Source organism: Carcharhinus amblyrhynchos, chromosome 5 (genome assembly GCF_965287045.1).
Source record: "Carcharhinus amblyrhynchos chromosome 5, sCarAmb.v2.hapA, whole genome shotgun sequence".
Taxonomy (NCBI): Eukaryota; Metazoa; Chordata; class Chondrichthyes; order Carcharhiniformes; family Carcharhinidae; genus Carcharhinus; species Carcharhinus amblyrhynchos.
Window position 1 is genome coordinate 43530193 of NC_137328.1, and position 24860 is coordinate 43555052.

The following is a 24860-nucleotide window of genomic DNA, read 5'->3' on the forward strand; positions in this document are numbered from 1 at the left end:
AGAATGAGGGGAGATCTTATAGAAACGTATAAGATTATGAAGGGAGTAGATAAGATAGAAGCAGGGAAGTTGTTTCCACTGGCGGGTGAAACTAGAACATAGAATATTACAGCACAGTACAGGCCCTTTGGCCTTCTATGTTGCACTGACCTGTGAAACCAATCTAAAGCCCATCTAACCTACACTATTCCAATATCATCCATATGTTTATCCAATGACCATTTAAATGCCCTTAATGTTGGCAAGTCCACTACTGTTGCAGGCAGGGCATTCCACGCTCTTACTACTTTCTGAGTAATGAACCTACCTCTGACATCTGTCCTGTATCTATCACCCCTCAATTTAAAGCTATGTCCCCACTTGATAGCCATCTCCATCCGAGGAAAAAGGCTCTCACTGTCCACCCTATCTAATCCTCTGATCATCTTATGTGCCTCTATTAAGTCACCTCTTAACCTAAACTAGAACTAGGGGGTATAGTCTCAAAATAAAGGGAAAAAAATGTAGGACTGAGTTGAGGAGGAGCTTCTTCACACGAAGGGTTGTGAATCTGTGGAATTCCCTGCCCAGTGAAGCAGTTGATGCTACCTCATTGAATGTTTTTACGGCAAGGATAGATAAATCTTTGAACAGTAAAGGAATTAAGGGCTATGGTGAGCGGGCAGGTAAGTGGAGCTGAGTCCACAAAAAGATCAACTATGATTTTTTTGAATGGTGGAGCACACTTGAGGGGCCAGATGGCCTACGTCTGCTCCTAGTTCTTATGTTCTTATGACTACGGAATGTCTCTCCACAGTCCCATCCTGAACACCTCTGTGAACCACAGTGCCATGGTCAGTTTGCTTATCCTCCCTGTGGTCCCTGATTCTGTCCCCATGGAGTAAGAATCGCAGACCTGCTGGACAAAGGCAGGGGCTGAGGCTCCTGAAGTGCTATCTCTTGGATCCCTCTACCTGCCTCACATAACATCACAGCCTCCTGTCTCTGACCACTGAGAATATAAGGCAGTTAATCTAAAGGGTGTGACTGGCTCCTGAAACACAGCCTCCAGATAACTTGCCCCTCCCTGATGTGCCACAATGTCTAAAAGCTCAGACTCGAGTTCGATAATTTTTGAGCTGAAGTTAAAGCAAAATGATTTTAAATGGGGCAACTTATGGTAGACCTGTCTTGAGATTTTTGACATATTGTTACCCTGGTTGAAAGTCTGTCCTTTTTACTGGATGGTAGCAATGTTTATCTGAATGTATAACTTGCATTGGTTCCTTGATAGATTGGCATTGTTGGATCTGAACTATTTTTCCAAATTTGTCAATATCCTTAGGTAACTATTTGCAGTATGTGGAAAATACTACACAATTTTTCAAATTAACTGATTTATAGAAAATCAAGTATATTGTTATTAATAAAATTGAAGTGCAAGCAGACTTTGAGTTTAGTGTCAGCTATGGATGAAAATTAAATGGAAGTGCTGCATTCTGATTTTTAAAAATACCCTGGGGATCAGTTCCCTTCACTGCTTAAATGCCCCTATCATAATCGGCTACAACATCAAGACCTTTAATTCGGTACCGAATTAACGTTGTCATATGATCTTCGAGGGAGCGTATAACATGTACAGGTCCACAGCAGAACGAGTGGGACTACTCAGGACTGTGACAGGTTGCAGTACAGTCCTTATAAATCACAATGTATTGTATTTTTCAAAAATGTTCAAAATACAATAATTATAACTATTTCAGTGGACCCAGTTAGTTAATTCCATATCATGTGCCCTCAGCTCTCCTTTAAGACAATTGTTTTTAATTTTTTTATTCCTTAAGTAAACATTAGAATTTGATTGTTAAACTTTAAAATAATTGACTGAATTGAGAGCAAAAAATGTGGCAATGGTTACTCCAAGATGGGCTACTGTAATGCAACAGTGGAACAGTGGAAATCTGGACAAAAACATGTGCATGGCCTATCTATGCTGTCATCACATATACCTATGGCTTAGAAAGACAATTGAACAAGTTGGTGAATTAAGGCTGAGAGTGGATAGGAAGTTTGTTTTTGTTTGAAAAATAATTGCCTCCAAAGAGTTCAAGAGGAGTTGAATTTGTGGAGGGTAGTGGGTGGGAGACCAGTCAGGACAGGATTGGGCTTGTTGAGTTTAGGGAAAACAAATGTATAAATGGGGGTTTTGGTGATAGATGAGATGAGGCTGGCATGTTACGGCAGTTAAAGTGATCCATCTAACTAGATGCATATGGGTGTGTGAGTGTTAGCTGCAGGATTCGGGATGAGTTTTTATATGTTTTATATGTTTACCAGAATGAGCTTTTAGCAGGAAAGCTGACTTCTTCCTTGTTAACTCAAGACGTGGCTGACTTATTTCTTCATGTAGCTGCACATACAGTCAAATAAGCATTGAATTGGGGAAAAAATATCACTTTTTTAAAAAAAATTCAAACTCTGTTATAACCATCAAGAGTGGAAAAGAGGGGAATTTATTCACGCCTCCAGTATACCAAGGAATATTAACAGGCGAAATAGCTTGGATCTCTTAAAGATCAAGTTGGTCAGTTCTTGAAGTGAAGCACAGCAGCTGTATGATTGCCTGAACAGTGGGTAATTACTTTGAGCAGGAAGCTGAGTGAGCACTTATAACTTGTGTATGGATTCAAAGAGCATATATTTATTGGCAAATACAGAATGATTGCAGGAGATGCCATAAATGGAGTGCATTGTAAACAGTAGACTTGGACACGTGATGAGAATGGGAATTTGGTGCAGAGTGAAAGGGAAGTGCTGTTTTTACCTTCCGGCTTAAGGTGAATGGACTTTTTGCTGGCGTACTGCACCCTCTGAGGTGGGTCCCACCATGGTGGGACTGAAAAAACTTGGTCAATGTACATTAGACAAATCTGAACTTTAAGCTATCAAACAACAGCGTAAGATAATCAACCTGCCACCCCTTTTTGGAAAAAGGCCATTTTGTTGTCTGCTTTTAAAATAACCGCAAGAAGCTGTTCTGCATTGATAGTTCCATCAGAAAGCCATGAGACCAACTGTGATATATTTTAGCAGCTAAGATAATGAACAGCAATAGTGCGAAAGAGCAAGAAGGACTCTCCCCAACCTGTTCCAACTTCGAGTTCAGTTGAGAGCTAACTTCTACATTTGGTGACCAGAAGGCTCACGACTCGCTGAAAATTCTCTGTTTACAAAACCTTCACTTCAACTGAAGCATCAACGCATCTAAGAAATACAGGCCTACCTCAAAAGAAATGGAGACAATTCAATCATGAATTGTAATGGTATTGTTTCACCACCTTCTGCATCTAAACTTTGTGTGAGTTAAGTGTAATGTTGTGAAAAAATTCTAAGTCCAGAATGAGCATGAACACAGGAGAGTTTTGGATCTGTTTTTTCAGCGAGTCCAAATCTGCTATTTGAAGAGCATTTTTTAAAAATCCTGAAATTGGATTTCCGCTTGTAGGGGAGGGAAGGACTTACATCAGCAGAAAACTGGCTGATAACAGTAGAGGGCACCACTGAACACGTGCAGGTTTCCCTGCTCTCAGCCACAGACACCTGTTGCACAGCCCTTATAGCCCCTATTGCATATAGCCAGCTTCCATGGTGCAGTGATTTCCCCCCCGCCTCGCCCCATCCCTCTGACACTGCCTGGTGGGCAGTGCCTGGATGTCAGGCTGGCATTGTCCAAGGGGCACCACTCCTCTTGCCCCCGACCTCCTAAGGTGACTTCAGTTGTCTCCGGTTCTACCAACGAGGCAGGTTTGGGAGAAATTAGCACGCTGAATGAGAAAATGGTGGAAACATTGAACAAATATTTATGTCTGTCCACACAGTAATCAACACGTTGCAAACCAGAAATAGAGGGAGCAAGGGGCTAAAAAAATGTGATAAACTTAAGATACTTCTCCTCTGCTGATATTAATTATTAGAGAAACTTAGAATATAGGGATAGAAGAAATAGGAACAGGTGCAACCCATTCGGCCCCATGAACCTGCTCTGATGTTCAGTAATGATTGAGGCATTAAGCCCACTTTCTTGCCTGCTTCCTGAACATTTGGATGCTTTGTAGATCAAATTTGCCTTTGAATATATTCAATAATCCAGCCTTCACTGCTCTCTGTGAATTGATGAAGTTGAAAGGGCAACAACCCTGTAGAAAATTCCTCTTTATCACGGTTCTAAGTGAGGAATCCCTTACTTTGGAACTCCCCACAAGGAGAAACATCCTTTCAGCATCAATGTGGTCAAACCCCTTCAGATTCTTAAACCTCTCCTTCTCCCAAGCTCAAAATAGGGTTGAAATTGCTGGAATTTATAAGATGGAGCGAAGATTTGGTTAGAATATTAAAGGCATTGATTGGGAGTAGAAGAGATACTGGTTCTTAGACACAAGTCTAAAAATTGCAGCCAGACCTTTCAGGAATGAGTTAGAAAATACTTCTCATGCAAAAGATGGTAGAAGTTTGGACCTCATTCGCAAACAGCAATCGATGATAGTTCAGTTGTTAAATTTTAATCCTTAGAGTAATGGATTTTTGTTAACCAAAAGTAGAAAAGGATGTTGGCCAAAGTCGGATACATGGTGTTAGATCACAGATCAGCTATATTCTCGTTAAAGGTCAGGTTTGGGAAGCTCTGTTTCTAAATAAATTACTAGGATAGCAGGAAGGTGGATTGGATATCCCCAAGATTCTTTCCAGCCGAGATTTTTTTTTTCACATTTCGATGATACGGCACTTGAAGGTATATGTTATTAATCTGTATTAATATATTAGCACTACCTGAACTCTCTTACTCTCTCTCTTCATATTACAATCAAATTACATTAACATAATGATTTTGTTCAGATTGGTAACTTTGAAATCAAAAAAGGTTAGGAAGATGGCTAGGAGCTTATGCATTCAAGAGCATAATTCTATGGTAACATTCAGAAATAGAACATTTTATCATGATCCAAACCACAGGAACAGTGATAATTATGCCAGCACACCCATAGTATATAATTATTTTTTGGAAATATGCTTTTGTAATGCTGACACAATCACTAAAAAATTTATATCTTGAAGTAATCGCTACAAAATTAGTTGGACTTTCAGCTGGACTGGATTGCTGAGAAATAACGTTGCTGTATATGTTGTACACGTTTCCGCCCTGCAGTGCAGTAAAGCCCAGTTTCATTTATTTGAGAAATTGCCTGCATGTGAAATGTGATGATGGGGATGCAAATTGGGATGCAGTGAGTGGTCTCCTCTGCTCATGCCGTATGAAGCACCATGCTGCTCTTTGCTTATTCATCAACTAAAGGTTGTATTCATTGTTCCTTGCCTCAGACTTCTCATTACTGAAATTGGAACAAGTGTTCAGTCTTTCCAAGAGAATAGGTTAGAGTAGGCAGACGTTGAACATCAGAACATTCTAATCTAAAAGCAAGCTAGTCCAGAATTTTTCTTTTTGTGCTTCCTGGGAACTGAACTTTATCAGTGTCAACTAGTTAACCGGTAGCACTTGACAAGCCTCTGGAGAAATGTCGATGTATAGGACTGCCTTATTAGGCAGGGTACACAAAAAACATATAAAATACATTAAATTCTTGTTAGCTTGACTAAGTTCAACTACATGTGCCCACTTTTAACATTTGCAATTCTATATTAGACCGTCTTGAATCTGCAAGTTTGCCATTGGGAAAGAAGAATTGAATCTAGCAGTGTAAACATTGAGAGGTCAGTCACAGTGCCAGTCCTCTAGAATGCACCATAAACATCACTGTGAATTGGGTCTTCATGTCAGTATAAGAACCTGCCATGTGCTTTAAAACTGTATAATGTAATGATAAAGCCCTTATGCTCACAAAGGTTTCCTAAAATGTAATACTGCAGTTTTTACATTAGCTTCATGAAATATCTGTGTAAGGAGTGCTTGTTTAAAGCTTGGAATATAAGCATGTAAACCTAAAGGATTCAACCAGACCCAATCAGTTATTGCTAAATACTCTCTACCACCAAATGCTGCTGAGGGCTTGACAGCAACAATGAACAGCAGGCCCTGTTGGCATTGGATAATGTCAAGGATTCACTGATGCAGATCGCACTGAGGAACTAAAAATGTCACTTGGTGCTGAGCACCTGCTAGCGCTGCTTGATACCTCGAGAATGTTTTCACTAATTGGGTTTAAGAAAAGTTCAATAATGTTATTATATACCTCCTCTTTAGTAATAGGTTGACTGTTTTCATTCCAGGCTTCACGCCACAGGATGGGAGAATATATAACATTCAGGGCATTGGTAAAGATGGAATGAGGAAAAAGAAGGTGCTAGCATAGCCCAATATCAGGGAATGTAGGGCTTTTAATTAAGTTGATATAGCGGGGAAGAAAGCTACACGATGAACTAATCTTGTTAGTCATCTCTACTGCGCATGAACCAGGTTAACCTCAGTAAATCTACAGATTATGAGATCAGCATAAATAAGAACACAATTTAGTTTTCAAAAGTTACTGGCAGCTAACGTAAAAGGGGAATCCAAAAGCCTACTATAGGCATCTAAATAGTAAAACGGTGGCAAAAGGAGAAGTGGGATTGAAAAGGGCATTTCTGCATGGAGGCAGAATACTTTAAATTAATACTTTGTACCTGTCTTTATCAAAGGAAAATATGCTACTTCTGTCATGGTGGAAGAGGAGGTACTTCAAACACTATTAGAAGGGTTGAAAAATAACAAGGAGGAGATATCGGATAGGCTGTTTATACAAGTTAATCAAACAGCAAGGTTGGATGAGATGCATCCAAGGATACTGATGGAAGTAAAATTTGAAATTGCAGAGGCATTGCTGTAATTTTTCAGTCTTCCTTACACTTGGGTGGTGCCAGAGGACTGCAGGATGTAAATATCACACCTTTCTTCAAAAAGGGTGGAAAGGTACAAACAGTTTTAGTTTTTTAGGTTTTGTTTATGAACCTTGGTGCCAGGTAGGATAGATTTGTGACTAAAATCTTTCATGTCTTTAGGTTTTATTTGTATATATACATTTTTAATAAGGTCTTACCACCCCAAAGTTAAAGGGATGGGTTAAAAGAGGTTGAAAGTTGAATGATTCTGAAAAAAAGAAACAAAGTAGAAAAACTTTACAGTTGCTTAGTGGCAGTGATTCAATGACAGACACGGGAAAGGAGAGAGGTTTTCAGTGTGTATCAGAGAGAGAGAGAACAGGACTTTAAACTCTTGGCGAAGAAAATCTGCAACAGTAGAGGGACATTGGGTCAGTTAGTTTTAGGACTCAGTAAAGTGATCAGTTCAGCAGAGATGCCATTGGAAGACTGAATTTCGGGAATTGATCTGTTTTTGCTCTGGGGTGTCAGCAGGGCTACTTACCATTACCTTTGTAATATTGCTTGGTTCTTTGGGGATAGAGAATGAGCACAAGAAACAATTACTTGTGAGTAGTGACATGGAATGAAGTCACTGGCAATACATCATTTGTAAACAGGCAAAATTAATGTCTGTGATGTAAATGGGTCTTGGACAGGCCAAGATTCTCAAAAGTTAAATGGTATTTTTACCCAGGCGCTGTGAGACCAGGGAGGAGACTTGTAAAGTATTGACAGTGGTTACAAAGGAGTCAGTAGACACTGAAAAGGTGTCACTATTATAGGAAAAAGGCTAATGTTAAGAAGGGGAATAAAACAGACAGGCAATAACATCCATTAATCTCAGGACTAGAGGGCACAGCCTCAAGATAAGAGCAGGGGGTGGGGGGGCAGTTTAGATCGGAGTTGAGGAGGAACTTCTTCACTCAAAGGGTGGTGAATCTCTGGAATTCTCTGCCTGTTGAAGTGGTGGAGGCTACCTCGCTAAATATATTTAAGTCACGGGTAGATAGGTTTCTGATAGACAAGGGAATTAATGGTTATGGGGAGAAAGCGGGAAAGTGGAACTGATCCACTTCAGATCAGCCATGATCTTATTGAATGGCGGGGCAGGCTCGAAGGGCTAGGTGGCCTACTCCTGCTCCTATTTCTTATGTTCTTATGTTCTAATCTCAAACAGAAATGAAAAAATGCAGTACACATGCCATAAATTGTGTTGAAATAGCTAATGCTGAAGCTGAGAGATGAAAAATTTGTTGGCATAAGATCTCCAACCAATGCTGAATAATAGTAAGAAAGCCAAAGGAATGGTGACCTAAATGAAGGAGCTTGAACTTATACAGCACCTTTTATGACTAGAGAATCTCCCAAAGCCCTTTACAACCAACAGTTCTTCAGTGCTTTTTTTTGAAGGAAAACAGCAACTAATTTGCAAAAGAAGTCTCAGAAGCAGCAAAGTCTTATAAACTGCCATGAGATAATGCCCAGTCAGATCACTGAAATGCAAGGAACATATTTTGCAATTAGGGCAAACTCACATGTTGATCACTCCATCTCTCTGGTTCAGCCTTCTTTGGTCCCTTTTGTTTTTCCCCACCTTTGGTGGTACATACATTGGCCCCATGGTTTGGCACTAGATTTAGTTTCCTGCAGGATTCACTTGCACTGCCACCTCATGACCTCTTTCTCCTCTCATCTTTTTGACCAAGACTTTGGTCATTTGTTCTAAGCTGTGTTTTTTTTGGCTGTGCGTGTCTTCCGTACATTTGCCTGGAATTAAAATTTTAACAGCTCTATGTAAATGCAGCTTGCTGCTGCAGCATAGGTAAATACTATAAGGGCACTCATTTCATTGCCATACTCATGGTGTGAAATGAGCAGAATATAAACCTAATCCCCATGGGTAATTTTTAAAATTCTTATTTCCAACGTTCACTTTGACACGAGAATTCAATGATTCATGTTATACTATAAGTGATTTCATACCTAAGATTTTTTTGCATAATGAACTCTGATCTCAATCAGAAGGGGGCAGGGAAGAATACCCAGCAGAGATCAGCAGAACAAACTGGCTTTTCTTAAAACGTTCCAAAATAGCCTGTTTTAAAGCACTAATCACAGAGTCCCAGGAGTTAGTTGACCATGCCTCAGGGATCAGTGCTGGGTCCACTGTTATTTGTTATCTATATTAATTATTTGGATGAGAATATAGGAGGCTTGGTTAATAAGTTTGCAGATGACACCAAGATTGATGGCATAGTGGACTGTGAAGAAAGTTATCTCCGATTGCAATGGGATCTTAATCAGTTGGGCCAATGGGCTGACAAATGGCAGATTGAGTTTAATTCAGATAAATGCAAGGTGATGCATTTTGGTAGATTGAACCAGGGCAGGACTTACTCAGTTAATGGTAAGGTACTGGGGAGAGTTACAGAACAAAGAGACCTAAGGGTATGTGTTCATAGCTCCTTGGAAGTGGAGTCTCAGGTGGACGGAGTGACGAAGAAGGCATTCGGCATGCTTGGTTTCATTAGTCAGAACATTGAATACAGAAGTTGGAATGTCTTGTTGAAGTTGTATAAGATATTGGTAAGGCCACACTTGGAATACTGTGTGCAGTTCTGATCACCCTATTATAGAAAGGATATTACTAAACTAGAAAGAGTGCAGGAAAGATTTACTAGGATGCTACCAGTACTTGATGGTTTGAGTTATGAGGAAAGGCTGGCCGGACTGGGACTTTTTTCTCTGGAGCGTAGGAGGCTGAGGGATGATCTTATAGAGGCCTGTAAAATAATGAGGGGCACAGATCAGCTAGATAGTCAATATCTTTTCCCAAAGGTAGGGGAGTCTAAAACTAGAGGGCATAGGTTTAAGGTGAGAGGGGAGAGATAAAAAAGTATCCAGAGGGCCAATTTTTTCACGCAGAGGGTGGTGAGTGCCTGGAACAAGCTGCCAGAGGTAGTAGTAGAGGTGGGTGCAATTTTGTCTTTTTAAAAGCATTTAGACAGTTACATGGGTAAGATGGGTATAGAGGGATGTGGGCCAAATGCGGGCAATTGGGATTAGCTTAGGGATTTTAAAAAAAGGGAGCCATGGACAAGTTGGGCCTGTTTCCATGCTGTAAACCTCCCTGACTCTATGAATGTCTTAATCACACTTCATAGTAGAAAAGGAGAATTTTTTTAAATTAATACAATATTTGCACACTGAAATAAAAACGAAATGCTGTGCTCAGTTGACCTATTATCCTGGTGTCTAAATGCCATTTCAAGATTTAAACAAATTGCCATGTGTAAACCTTATGAAATAAGTCTGATATTGTTATGGTTCCCTTTCTCCAGCTATAGTTCTATGTCATCAAATTTGCCATCAACCCACTCTTAACCCTGCTGTCCTTGCAAACCTGCACCCTTTCTCCAACTTTCCATTCCTAATGGTAGTCTGAAGAGGAATCATATTGGACTTGAAACCTTATCTGTGTTTCATTCTCCATAGATATTGGCAGCCCTTCTGGGAGTTTTTTATGTTTTCTAGTTTAAGATTTCCAGCGTATGCAGTATTTAGCTTTCATCTATATTTTCTTGTTACGTTTGTCTCTGTGATGCATGCCTTTGTTATCACTAGAATTGACCTTTGCAATATTCTCCTGATTGGCTTGACAACTTCATACCTACATAAACCTACACTCATCCAAAGCTCTGCAGCCCATATCCTAATCTAATCCAAGTCTTGTTCACCCCTGCACTTGTTGACCTACATTGACCCTTGATCTAACAATGCATCAATTTTAAAACCATAATTTTTACTTTCCAGTTACTCAATGAGCTCTTTCTTTCCTATCTGGGTAGCCTCCTTCAACCCTGCACACCTTTATGATATTTTCTCTACATATGGTGAGAATGATGAGAAATTCACCAGTAGATATAGTAAATCCTTGTGAACCTCAGGGAATAGGTGTGGAGTTGTTGCTTTGGGTGAAGATGAGAGTCCAGGTGCAAAGTGTGCCCATTTCAAGAAATTATATTTTCTCTCGAGTTTCTGCTTAATCTTGACTTGCATATTGTCAAATGCAAAATCTGCTGTGAACCAGCATGATTGGCAGAATTTCAAAACAGTAACTTAGACTTGATGAGGGAAAAACCAGTGCTGTAGTTTATTTGATCCTTCAAACAAAGCCTCATATAAGAGATTAGCATGTAAAATTAAAGCACATGGATTGAGGATTTTGTATTAAGATGGATAGTAAAATGGTTAGTAGACAGGAAACAAATAGTACAAATAAAGGGTCATTTTCCAAATGGCAGGCAATGACTAGTTGGGTGTTAGATTGGTGCTAGGACCCCAGCTATTCACAATATATATTAATGATTAGGATGAGGGAACTAAATTTAATATCTCAAAATTTGCAGATGACTCAAAGCTGGGTGAAGAGTGAGCTGTGAGGAGAATGCAGAGATGCTTCAGAATGATTTGGACAAGCTGAGTAAGTGGGCAAGTGCATGGAATTGCAGTATAATGTGGATAAACATGAGGTTATCCACTCTGGTAGCAAAAACAGGAAGACATTATTATCTGAATGGCTATAAATTAAGAGAGGGGAATGTGCAATGGGGCCTGAATGTCCTTTTATATTAGTGACTGAACGTAAGCATGTTGGTGTAGCAGGCAGCAAAGAAGGCAAATGTTATGCTAGCCTTCATAGTGAGAGGATTCAAGTACAGGAGCAGGGATATCTTGCTGCAATTATACAGGGCCTTGGCAAGGCCACACCTGGAATATTGTGTGCAATTTTTATCTCCTTATCTGAGGAAGGATATTCTTGTGTAGAGGGAGTGCAGAGAAGATTGGAATGTTGGGACTGAAGTCTGAGGGGATTGAGTCGGTTAGGATTATATCCACTGGAGTTCAGAAGATTGATGGGAAATCTCCTATAAACCTATAAAATTCTAACAGGACTAAATAGGGTAGATGCAGGAAGCATGTTCCTGATGGTGGGGGTGTCTAGAACCAGAGGTCATAGTCTAAAGATATGGGGTAAATCTTTTAGGATTTCACTCAGAATGGTAAGCCTGTGGGATTTGCTACTACAGAAAGCAGTTGAGGCCAAAACATTGTTTGTTTTTAGTGAGTTAGATATAGCTCTTGGGCTGTTAAATTGGACGATCAGCCATGATAATGAATGGTGGAGCAGGGTTGAGGGGCTTAATGGCCTACTCCTCCTATTTTTTATGTTATTATAGCTTTGTTACAACTAGAGTCCAAAACTAGAGGATATAAGTTTAAGGTGAGGAGGAACGATTTAAAAGGGACCTGAGGGACAACTTTTTCACACACAGGGTGGTATGTATAGGGAATGAACTACCAGAGGAGGTGGTGGAGGTGGGTATGAATACAACATTTTACACACATTTGGACAGGTACATGGATGGGAAAGGTTCAGAGGGATATAGACCAAACACAGGCAAATTGGACTAGTTCAGTTGAGGAAATCCGATTGGAATGGGTGAGTTGGGCCGATGGGCCTGTTTCTATGCTGTACATCTCTGTGACTCTCGAACTATGGTGTCTAGTTGTTCTGTGTTTGATGATGAATTTGTTTCTTATTCATGCTCACTGTGCTTGATTAGTTAAGCCTGGGTGTGAAATCAAAAAAAAAATGTAAATGATCTGAAAAAGTTGCTGAAAGCATGAGGAAACATGGAGGAGACATTTAAAACAAAAACTATTGTAAACGAAGTTCCTACACACACAAGTTGGTTTGTCAACTCTGCATAACCCTAGGATGTAAAATATACAACAGGAATTTATGCAGGAACTTGTGTTCCTACATAACCCTGCCACAGCAACCTCTGCAAGACATGCCGGATCATTAACATGGATGACATCATTCACATGAGAACACCATCCACTAGGTACACGGCATGTACTCTTGCAACTCGGCCAACGTTGTCTACCTAATACGCTGCTGGAAAGGATGTCCCGAAGCATGGTACGTTGGGGAGACCATGCAGATGTTACAACAACGGATGAACGAATATCGCTCGACAATTACCAGGCAAGACTGTTCCCTTCCTGTTGGCGAACACTTCAGTGGTCACGGGCATTCGGCCTCTGATCTTCGGGTAAGCGTTCCCTAAGGCAGCCTTCACGACATACGACAGCGCAGAGTTGCTGAGCAGAGACTGATAGCCAAGTTCCGCACATGTGAGGACGGCCTCAACCGGGATCTTGGGTTCATGTTGCACTATCTGTAACCCCTATGATTTGCCTGGGCTTGCAAAATCTCACTTACTGTCCTGTCTGGAGGCAATACACATCTCTTTAACCTATGCTAATGCTATCTCCACTCACATTGTCTGCATCTGTGAGACTTGAATAGCAGGTTAGCTGTAAAGACTTGCATTCTAATCAGTATTGTGTAAACTGTGTGTGACTTTATATGCCATTCTCTGATCAGAACCTTCCACACACCTGACGAAGGAACACTGTTTCCGAAAGCTTGTGGGATTACTATCAAATAAACTGGTTGGACTTTAACCTGGTGTTGTGAAACTTCTTATTGTGCTTACCCCAGTCCAACGCCAGCATCTGTACATCATGAATGCCATTAGTGACATTGAGGGTGATTTAGTGGTTTGGATCAGAAATTGGCTAGCTGCAAGAAGACAGAGGGCGGTGATTGATGGGAAATGTTCATCCTGGAGTTCAGTTTTTAGTGGTGTATTGCAAGGATCTGTTTTGGGGCCACTGCTGTTTGTCATTTTTATAAATGACCTGGATGAGTGCATAGAAGGATGGGTTAGTAAATTTGCAGATGACACTCAAGTCAGTGGAGTTGTGGACAGTGCGGAAGGATGTTGCAGATTACGGAGGGATATAGATAAGCTGCAGAGCTGGGCTGAGAGGTGGCAAATGGAGTTTAATGCGGAAAAGTGTGAAGTGATTCATTTTGGAAGGAGTAACAGGAATACAGAGTAGTGGGCTAATGGTAAGTTACTTGATAGTGTGTTTGAGCAGAGAGATCTCGGTGTTCATGTGCATAGATCCCTGAAAGTTGGCACCCAGGTTGATAGGATTGTTAAGAAGGTGTGTTAGCTTTTATTGATAGAGGGATTGAATTTAGGAGCCATGAGGTCATGTTGCAGCTGTACAAAACTCTGGTGATGCCGCACTTGGAGTATTGCAGATAGTTCTGGTTGCTGCATTATAGGAAGGATGTGGAAGCATAGGAAAGGGTGCAGAGGAGATTCACCAGGATATTGCCTGGTATGGTGGGAAGGTCTTATGAGGAAAGGCTGAGGGACTTGATGCTGTTTTTGTTAGAGAAGAAGGCTAAGAGGTGACTTAATAGAGGCATATAAGATGATTAGAGGATTAGATAGGGTGGACAGTGTGAACCTTTTTCTTGCATGGAGATGGCTAGCATGAGGGGACATAGCTTTAAATTGAGGGCTGATAGATATAAATCAGCTGTCAGAGGTAAGTTCTTTACTCAGAGGGTAGTAAGGGCATGGAATGCCCTGCCTGCAACAGTCGTGGATTCGCTAACATTAAGGGCATTTAAATGATCATTGGATGATCATATGGATGATATTGCAATAGTGTAGATTAGATGGGCTTTAGGTTGGCTTCACAGGTCGGCGCAACATCAAGGGCCGAAGGGTCTATACTGCACTGTAATGTTCAATGGTCATTCCCAATATTTGATATCATGAGGGTATGGCCAGATGTGTAGGTCAAGCCTGTTTCTGGTATGACTTTTTAAGCCAGTGTAAAAGACTGCAGAAACTTGATTTGTGTGGATATTGTTTGCACTTAAATTCAGTAATCTTTTTCATGAGTTGCATCAATTTGAGGTGAATTGCATGGGAAAAACCAACACATTGATTGGGATCTCTCCTCTGTAATATTTATGAGGAAAATTGAACACAAGGACCCATCAGTAATATTTAGTTCTGTAGTACATTCTTTGTGTTGCATAGCAACTGACTCCAGCAGTGATAGAACATTGGATCTCCCATAGCAACTATGCTTAGTATATCAATATGAGGAGCATAGATCGCTTACAGGTTTGAGTTGGCAATGCCATAGTAATACAGTAAACAATTCTCAGTGCTTTTATTCTGCTTGAAACTCATAAAACATATCATTTTTAGGGGTTAAAAAATGTTTCTGGCACTCTATATTCACAACAAAATTATTTTTAACATGAGGAACCTTCCATACGTAATGAAAATGTCAAATGAAAAGGTTGTAAAACCTACTTAATCAATTAACAGTCCTGCGATGTATGTTAAGATTCCTGAGATTTGTATTTTTGAGGCATGAATGATTGAAAGCATAACTTCAAAGCTAGTTAAAGTGGTTGAGGATTTGAGAGTACCACAATATTTAAAATTATGTGATACCATGAGTTACTTTGGAGCGTTTCAGTTGGTGTTTTCTAGAATCTAACTTGAGTCACTAAGGCAAGAGTGAAGAGGTAGTATTTAAGGGTCTTAGCTAGCTGCATCTCTCTTTGAAAATATCTGCATAACTGTTTTAAGAGTGGTTTCCAGTTGTTTCAGCCTTATTTTAGAAATTAGATAGAATTGGCTTAAACTATTTTTAAAAGCACAATACAAGATTTCTTCCCCTATCTATACACCCAGTTTTTACTTGTAGTTTGGTGTATACCTTGGTAGTTTAGAGACAGGAAAAACTTGTAGTGACCATCTTCATTCAGGCATCAGTGGTGAGAAGCGATCCTTTGAACTTGGCATAAGAAGATGGAAATAAAATCTGTTGGAAACTCATTATCAAATATTGAGCTTGTGAAATTTTTAATGGGTATGATGTGCTTCATTTAAATAATAAACCTATCTTTGACAAAATAGAAGGAATCCATTGAGAATTATGGGTCCTTGGATAAATAAACACTCATGAAGGATGCAGATGGCAGTCCTGCAATTTAGAAAATCATTATGTGGGACAATGGAGGGACAATTTTATGCAGTTCTCAATCAAACCTACATCATTTGAAGAGATGCATAATATACCAGACTCTGTAGAAAGGGGAGAAAGACTCCCTTGGGAACATTCATGGGTGGTTTATTTGAGTGGCCATTAGTGGACTACTATATGCCTCCAGGCAGCCAGCAGAAAATATCATGAGCAATTGATCGGGAAGGAAGCTATGTATCACTGTAACAACTTTGAGCTCATTTAAACTCTTCCAGTATTCTACACCTTATATCTCATCCACCATTCCTCTGCCCCACCCCTTGCAATAGCTGACCTACATTGGCCCCCAGGATCTCAGTGCTTCCAATTTTAAAGTTTCACCATCACATTCAAAGTTCTTCATTGTCTCACATCTTATCATCCCTGTAATCTCATTCAGCCCCAAAATTATCTGAGATTTCTACATCCAACTCCATCTTATGCAATCATCACTCCTTTTATGTAATTAATAGCAACAATTCCTTCAGTCAAACAGAATCTAAGCTCTGGAAATGCTTGCATAAACCTCTTCATCTCTCCACCATTCTTTTGTTTCTTAAGACATTAATTACAAGCTACTTTTTTGACCAGGCTGTTAATTATTCTTCCTATTAATTTTTTTGGGCTTGGTGTTAATTTTTGTTTTACATTCTTGTAAAATAGCTTTGGTGAGCTTCCTAACTTCCAAATAGCTATTAAAAATGCAAGTTGGGTTTGTTATTTACCTAGGCCTGCATAAAGGTTATTTTCAAGCGATGCCCAATGTCAACAAAGAAAAAGACGATTGATCTGCCCACCCTTTCCACCCACCTGCTTGTGGAATAATTTTGAGGATTGAGCCATTTTTTTAAATGCTGTGGATACTGTATTGGGCAACCTACTGCTGTTCACTGGTTCTTGGAGGGCAGGAAATTGCCTGACTCCCATACTGACCTAGGTGGGAGGTCAGATCTTGATGGAATCTTAAGTTGCTGGAGTTTGCTTAATGCTTTTTTTGTTGACTGCAGACTAGGCTACACAGTACCTTGTACAAATGGACCAAGCATAAATAGAGGTGCATACTATGCATTTGATTCTGAAAATTGCAATCAAAGTCGTACAACGCCAATTTGGTATTTGAGCAGTTTCCCAGCTGTTTCATGCAAGCATGCTGCTCACCTAATTAGAGGCCTGCTGAAAATTACATCAGGCAGGCTCTGACATCAGTGCTATGGTTGAGGTGCCTCAGTATTTTCAGTTATCAACTGCCAATTTTTTATTTGAGAATCATCTCCCCTCTCCCCACCCCCCATGCTTTTCTAATAAAATAAACTTATCAACATGTCCTCTAACTTTTAAAGATTCTTGTATGTGAGCCCTGAAATGTCAGTTCCTATATTCCTTAATGGAAATTTCTATCGGTTATTCTATTGGGGAGATCAAAGCCATTATTTTCAGGCCACGTTCCAAATGTGATTTCAGGTTACTGATTTCATCCTCGTTCCCTGCCTACAATATGCGATTAAAGCAGTCTGTTGGCAAATGGGTGCTGCATATGATCCCAAGCTGAGTTTCCACAGTCAAGTTATCACTAAGACTGCCCCAGTAGCAACATCCATTTCACTCCTATTTCAACTTATCTATTGAATTCCTTCTGCCTTTGTTACCTCTAGACTTGACTATTCCAACGCACTCCTGGTTGATCTCCCACATTCTATCCTTGGTGAATTTGAGGTTATCCAAAACATTACTGACCATGTCTTAACTTGAAGCTTCCAAATGCCCCCATTGTCTCAGCCCTCCCTATTTCCGTAATATCATTTCACTGTAAGAACCATCTGAAATATCTGCACTCTTTTTATTCTTGAGCACTGTTGATTTTAATCACTCCATCAATAGTAGCCATACCTTCATTTGTCTAAACTCTAATTTTTGGAGTATCCTCTAATCTTTTCCACCTCACTTTCTACCTTTAAGACACTATTTGTTCATGCACGCTCCTTATTCTTTCTTGCAAGATGTTTAATGCCACTCCATTAAACTTCATGTGACACTACCCACCAACTCTATTAACTTGGATGTGCCTTAAAGTCACTTACATTTAACAAAGCTCCCTATTTTGGTGTTGTCTCCAAAGCCTAAATTGTGTGTCCCCTCTCAAGTTCAGATTATCACATGAAATTTTGAGAACGCTGATCCCAGTACCAATTTCTGGGGGCGCGACTGTTTACACCACTTAATCTGAAAGAAATCACAACCACTATTCTATTTTAACCAACTTCCTATTCAAACTGTTACACCAGCTCGAATCTCATGGCTTTAATTTTAAGAAAAGGCATACAATATTGCACTTTAGCAAACACCTGTATCCCTACAACAATAACTTATATTTATACGTTCCCTTCTACATAAAATTGTAGAAGGCTCTTCACAAGAAATTGTTAAACAAATATGATACTGAGCCACATAAGGGTATATTAGGCCAGATGATCAAAAGCTTGGTCAAAGAAAAGGTTTTGAGTGTCTTAAAGGTGGAGAGTGAGGCAGAGAAGTGTGGCAAGGGATTCCAGAGATTAGGCCTACGTTGGAAGCTCATTTTGGGATCAAACGTGACACCCAAGTTGCCAACAGACCGCTTTAATTCGTGTTGTAGGCAGGGCGAGAGAGATGTAGTCAGTAACTTGAAAATAAAATTTGGAATGTTGCCTGAGAACCATAACTTCGGTGTTTAATTGAAAGGGATTTCTGTGCTTTGTTTGTTACTTTGGTAAGTTTGCTGACGACACGAAGGCTGGTGGTGTTGTAGGTAGTTTGGAGGGATGTCAGAGGTTGCAACGTGACATAGGTAGCATGCAAGGCTGGGCGGAGAAGTGGCAGATGGACTTCAACCTGGATAAATATGTCATGGTCCATTTTGGCAGGTCAAATGGGATGAAGGAGTATAATATCAAGGGTAAGACTCTTAGCAGTGTAGAGGATCAGAGGACCTTGAGGTCTGGGTCCATAGGACTCTTAAATCGGCCTCGCAGGTAGAGGATGTGGTTAAGAAAGCATATGGTGTACTGGCCTTCTTCAATCGAGGGATCGAGTTTAGGAGTTGGGAGATAATGTTGCAGCTTCGTAAGACCCTAGTCAGACCTCTCTTGGAATACTGTGCTCAGTTCTAGTCGCCTCATTACAGGAAGGATGTGGAAACTCTTGAAAGGGTGCAGAGGAGATGTACAAGGATGTCGCCTGGATTGGGTGGTATGCCTGATGAGGATAGGTTGAGGGAGCTTGGTCTTTTTCTCCCAAGAGAGATGAAGGATGAGAGATGACCTGATAGGAGTGTATAAGATGAGAGGTATAGATCGGGTGGATTCTTGGAGGCTTTTCCCAAGGGCTGGAATGGTTGCTACGAGAGGACGCAGGTTTAAGGTGCTAGGGAGTAGGTACAAAGGAGATATCAGGGGTAAGTTTTTCACTCAGAGGGTGGTGGGTGAGTGGAATCGGCCGCCGTTGGTGGTGGCGAAGGCAAATTCGATAGGATCTTTCAAGAGACTTCTGGATGAGTACATGGGATTTAATAGAATTGAGGGTTATAGGTAAGCCTCGTAGGTATGGATATCATCGGTGCAACTTGTGGGCCGAAGGGCCTATTTGTGCTGTAGTTTTTCTTTGTTCTATCTTCTATGCTTTCAGCATTGAATATCGCATAATTTAACAACAGTGGAAGAATCAAGAGATTGAAGTATTGAAGTAGAGCTTGTGGGGATCTATAAGTCAAAATAATCAATTTTACTAAATTGCAACTGAAGAAATTACCAGATAAGAACATAAGAACATAAGAAATAGGAGCAGGAGTAGGCCATCTAGCCCTTCGAGCCTGCCCCGCCATTCAATAAGATCATGGCTGATCTGTCGTGGCTCAGTTCCACTTTCCCGCCCTCTCCCCATAACCCTTAATCCCCTCTCTTATCAAAAACCCATCAACCCGCGTCTTAAAAATATTTAGCGAGGCAGCCTCCACCACTTCAACGGGCAGAGAATTCCAGAGATTCACCACCCTTTGAGTGAAGAAGTTCCTCCTCAACTCCATTCTAAACCGTCCCCCCCTTTATCTTGAGGCTGTACCCCCTAGTCCTACTGTCTTTTTTGAGCGGGAAGAGTCTCTCCACCTCTATCCTATCCATCCCATTCATCATCTTATACGTCTCAATGAGATCTCCCCTCATTCTTCTAAACTCTAACGAGTACAAGTACTCTAACGAGTAAAATATCACTTTTTGTAACTATTACTTGATGCGAGTCAGAATCAACATAAATTAACAGGTGAATCAACGTTACTATGAACAATAGCTGATACAACAGAGACTATCTCACTGATTTTTCTCGGCAGCCCACCCAGTCTGTGTGGTCCCAGTTTCAGCCTTCCAAGAGGAATTTCAGTCTTTTTCCTCAAGAGCTGGTTCAATGCAGGCAATGGCTTCTGTATAAACAGGGTTTTGTATTTTAACTCCCTCCTTCTTGGTATTGCTTCCAGGTTGTGAATCATCAGGTCTCATGGACCAGTATTTCTTCTTATCCAAAAATTATAATTGCTCCCTTCCCAAATGGTGCAAACTCTGAAAAGTCCTTTACAAGCATTTTTTTAAAAACAATTACTGATTCACCAAATATTATAGTGTAATTACATATTTTCCTTATTATTACTGCTTCTGAGTGAAGAAAAGGCTGTCACAAGCTCGGTATCATCAGCGTTTGTGTGAAAACTAGCTTTACTGGCAGCTTGCAGATAAGAAATAAGAGGTCCAAGGATACATGTTTGGGGGATACTAAACTGTGCAGGAGTGTAGAGAAGCTATTGCAAATGATTCTTTGGCTAAAATTAGGTAAGAATGGAACCGGGTGAGCAGCCAGACCTAGCTGGATGGCAGTGGAAAGGTTGAAAAGGACACACCACCTTTGCTGCAATTCCTTTTAGGAAGCTAGAAACGTGTGAGATTTAAAAAAAAAGACTGAGGTCCATCCAGTTTGCTTTTTGTCATCCTGATAATCACATGATACACAGTATTGGTGTTGTTGACTAATGATAGTAATAAACCTCTATTAATTAGTGCTCAACAGACCTGACATGACAGAAGGAAAACACCAGTGCTGGCAAGCTTTAGGAACTATAAGTCCAAAATCCTCTATCTCTTTTGAGCATGCTACACTTAAGCATGTTGTGACTCAAATTACTCATCTATTGTATCCCAAAATTTTATTTTCAGAAGTAAATCATCATCATGAACTGGTTGCACTATTTCCCTCAGGAGTCTAATCCATAGATTGAACTCTCGCTCATTGAAATATAATAGATTAGTTTTGAATTCCACCCCCACTGCCCCCTGCCTCCATCAAGCACAGGCTATATTCCCTGGTTGTGCAGTTCTCAGGCAAACACACTCTTATTTTCTCAAGAACTGGGACAAGACTTTGATGCTGAACAATTGCACAGTTTACATCAATGAGAGGTCACAGAGAGAAACTGGAAAAAATAATTGCTCAATAGAAGACAAAAATCTCACTCTGCCACTCACCCTGCCAGATTATTGTTTCACTCACTTGACCAGCAGAGCTTCAAATCTGAATGTTGAGTGCCTAACCCTGTGTGTAGCCATAGAGAGGAGAGGAACACCACCATCTGCAAATTCCTCTCCAGGCTCTACACAATCTTGACTTTGAATTATATCGCCGGTCCTCCACTGTTGCTTGGTCAAAATGCTAGAACTCTGTTCCTAATAGCTATTCCCACTAACACCACATGGACAGTAGAGTTTCAGGAAGCTGGCTCTCTTCCACCTTTTCAAGTGCAGCCATGGATGGGCAAAGAAATGCTGGCCTAAAGCAACACCTACATGCTGTCAAGGAATTTTTAAAATATTGCTTGAATGTGTGGCCCTCAAATTGAGGTTGTAATTTAGGGACTGTTGCAGTGAGGCTGCCTTGGATTTGGTGGGAGCTAGATAGTTAAGGGTGGAGTTCAGAAGCAGCTCATCAGAGATGAGATGACAAGGCACATGAGGGTTGTAAATTTGGGTGCTGGTAAATAAGTCTGGGGGTGAGCAAATTCTCTGACATTTCACGCCGGTGGGATTCTCTGGTTCTGCTGCAGCGAACAGAGGTTTGTCTGAGCACCAAAATCTCTGTCCTCGCTCAGAGGGACAGCCCAGAGAATCCCAACCATGGTTACTATCAAAAATTAGTGGTTTAATCACCAAGATGCAATTCTAACAATCAAGTTGTTCTCAACATTACTTTTTTATCTGTTCTCTGAGACTAATTTTATATCTGGATGCATTTTTCTTTGAATTGTTCATTAAAAATAAACCTTTTAGCCAGTAAGGAGAGACATTTCAATCCAGAAGTTAATAGCTTAGCGATGATTCATCCTTCCACTTTTTCCTGATGGTTCAGGTTGGATAAGACACTGTGCAATGTGGTAGCTGTCTAGGAGCAGCCCATTTTAAAAGAGCCCATTGGCTCTTTTGTTTCTACTCAGTCAGTTAATGTGAAATGTGCTAGCTGTTGGGGTACTCTACTCTTCCCTTTGTCTCATCTGTCTTTCCTATCTTTCCTCCAGGTTTCTGCCAATTCCTGTGCCAGAACCTAGAGGTGAAGAGCAGAAGTCAGAACGTGAGTATAGAACATTGCTTTGCTGATTTCTGCTGTGAATTTTATTTGGTGTACTTACAAATTCCTCACTTACTGAAATGTTGGCTCCTTTTTTTCTGTGATCTCCTTTCATTAAGTAGCCCTGTTAGTGATTATAACAAGTGATTTGCTTCCATGTTTTGATCAATGTCTTGTTGGCTGCTTGCAAGGAGATGAGAAAAATTCCCTGATAGGTTGTCTCTCCAAGTATCCTTTCCTTTGTGAGGAAGCACTTAAACTTGTCTAAGCAGTGCAAATTGAGATTTTACTTATGTGGGAAGTCATACACAGTTGTATCCAATTGTACTACACTTTAGAGATGCTTGCCTGCTTTGCTGGGTGCAACACTTGAGTCCATCAGAGCTCATGAATGGCCTGGGTTCCAACTTGCAATTATTCATGAGGATCTCGCTGAAGTCCAGCAAGTGCACCATTTGCTGCTCTAAAATTGCAGATTGGCTGCAGCAGAAAAGAACATGGAGCCATTCCATGTAGCAACTCTCTGTTTAGTTTCTGCTTGGCAGATTAAAAACAGAATATGTCTGCATTCTGTTATGATCTTTGTAGAGATTGAAAATGATATGAAACTTCCAGTGATCAACACAAGGGATCACATGCCAAGTATTCATTTTTTAAGAAATCTACCATAACAAGTAAGTTAAAATCAACATCGACTAAACATTAGTTTGTAAGTAACTAATGCAGTAAACTACCAAAGAGGTATTCTCTTTTTAACTCGCCAGGAAACCCCACATGCACTGTGTAAACATGCAGCCTTAAGTTTAAAACTCAATTCCTCTGACATTAACAGGATCCCAGCTGCTGATTCTCTCGTTCCGTTGCTTGTTCTTTTTCATCTTGCTACCCCTTGCCTGTGGAGAGGCTTAGGAGATAGAAGCAGCAAAATGAGAAGAAAGCAGGAACAGAGAGTTGGGGAGAGGGAGCAAAGTGATTTCTAGGAGGATTGAGGAAGAAAGTGGCAAGGGAGAGATACCTAGCTGGGAGATGCAGTGAACTGGAGTTGGGAAGCAGCAAGCAGGAGTTAGGTTGAACAGACCCCAAAAAATTAGTAAATTGAATGTTAATAAATTAGTAAGAGTTCTTTAGTAAGAGGATTTTTGGGCTGGTGATGTTCAAAACAGACAAGAGAATTTTGATGTAGAAGTTACAGGGCAAGAACCTAACTCACCTTTGTTGCATGTTTTCTTTAGGGAAAATGATTTTGTTTAGCACATTTTTATATAGCATGCCTTTTTTAGGAACACATAAGGAGTGCTAAATGAGGGATAGCTGTATTTAGTAGAGAAGGTATGCATCTTGTATGTTGAAGCTTTGTTAGATAACATTTGATGTTCTGTACATTTAATATCTTTAGTTTTTATAATTGTGCTTTACTTACCATAATACATTTTTGAAAAAATCAATTCCAATTAATCGATATGATTTCTAAAAATCCTGTTTGTTGTCCTATTAAAATTTTCCAATATCCCAGTTGGCCCTCGTTATTTTTCTAGTGAATATCACTGGCTTGATTGATCAGTATGTCTGGGGAGTTAGTATTATTGTTCTTGTAGTTGCAAGAAGAAAGAGCATGTTTTTGGAGATTGTTACAGTATCACACTATCCACTTTAAGTTACTGAATAAATGAGGTGCTTTGATCTGTCAGAGAAGCAAAGAATTTTTTCTTGGTTGCTGGTGATCAATCCTGACCACCCCACACTCTGCAACTCGTTCCCCCGCATCATTCTCACAATTCATCTTTCACCCACCTTCCGCCGCGCACTTCTCCCTCTGGAGTCTCAATAATTTAAAAACGTTAAAATGGGGGTCACAGTTGGAGAATCTTGAGAAGCACTGTTGCAAGAGGTTTTGTTTGTCATGATAAGCATTTTGCTTTGACAGTCGTTGTTGGATATGTCCTTGTTGAATCTGTTGGCTACTTAGAACATAGAACATTACAGCGCAGAACAGGCCCTTTGGCCCACGATGTTGCGCCGACCAGTTAAAAAACAATGACCCACTAACCTAAACCAATCCCTTTTCGTCCATAAACCTATCCACGGATCTCTTAAACGCCCCCAAACTAGGCGCATTTACAACCGCAGCAGGCAGGGCATTCCAATCCCTCACCACCCTCTGGGTAAAGAACCTACCCCTGACATCCGTCCTATAACTACCCCCCCTAATATCATTATGTAATAATGATATATAATAATATAATAATGACATATCATTATGTAATGTTCTCAGCGCTGCATAGCTGGTGGGTTAGGATTTCTTTAAAACAAATTAAATAGTAACCCAAACCCACACTTTTATTTCCCTCTGACTG

The 24860-nt window shown here is 40.3% G+C and overlaps 1 protein-coding gene across 5 annotated transcripts in view; it reads left to right on the top strand.

Moving 5' to 3' along the window:
* Window positions 1–24860, top strand: part of rfx3 (regulatory factor X, 3 (influences HLA class II expression)) — a 337954-nt gene that overhangs the window by 75455 nt on the left and 237639 nt on the right. For 4 of the 5 annotated variants that reach the window (XM_080188698.1, XM_080188699.1, XM_080188700.1 and 1 more), the window contains exon 2: window positions 22457–22509. The gene's annotated coding sequence lies outside the window, so the exon portion shown is untranslated. Of the gene's footprint in view, window positions 1–3196; window positions 3297–22456; window positions 22510–24860 lie in introns of those variants that run through there. The other variant, XM_080188702.1, reaches the window with a different exon arrangement.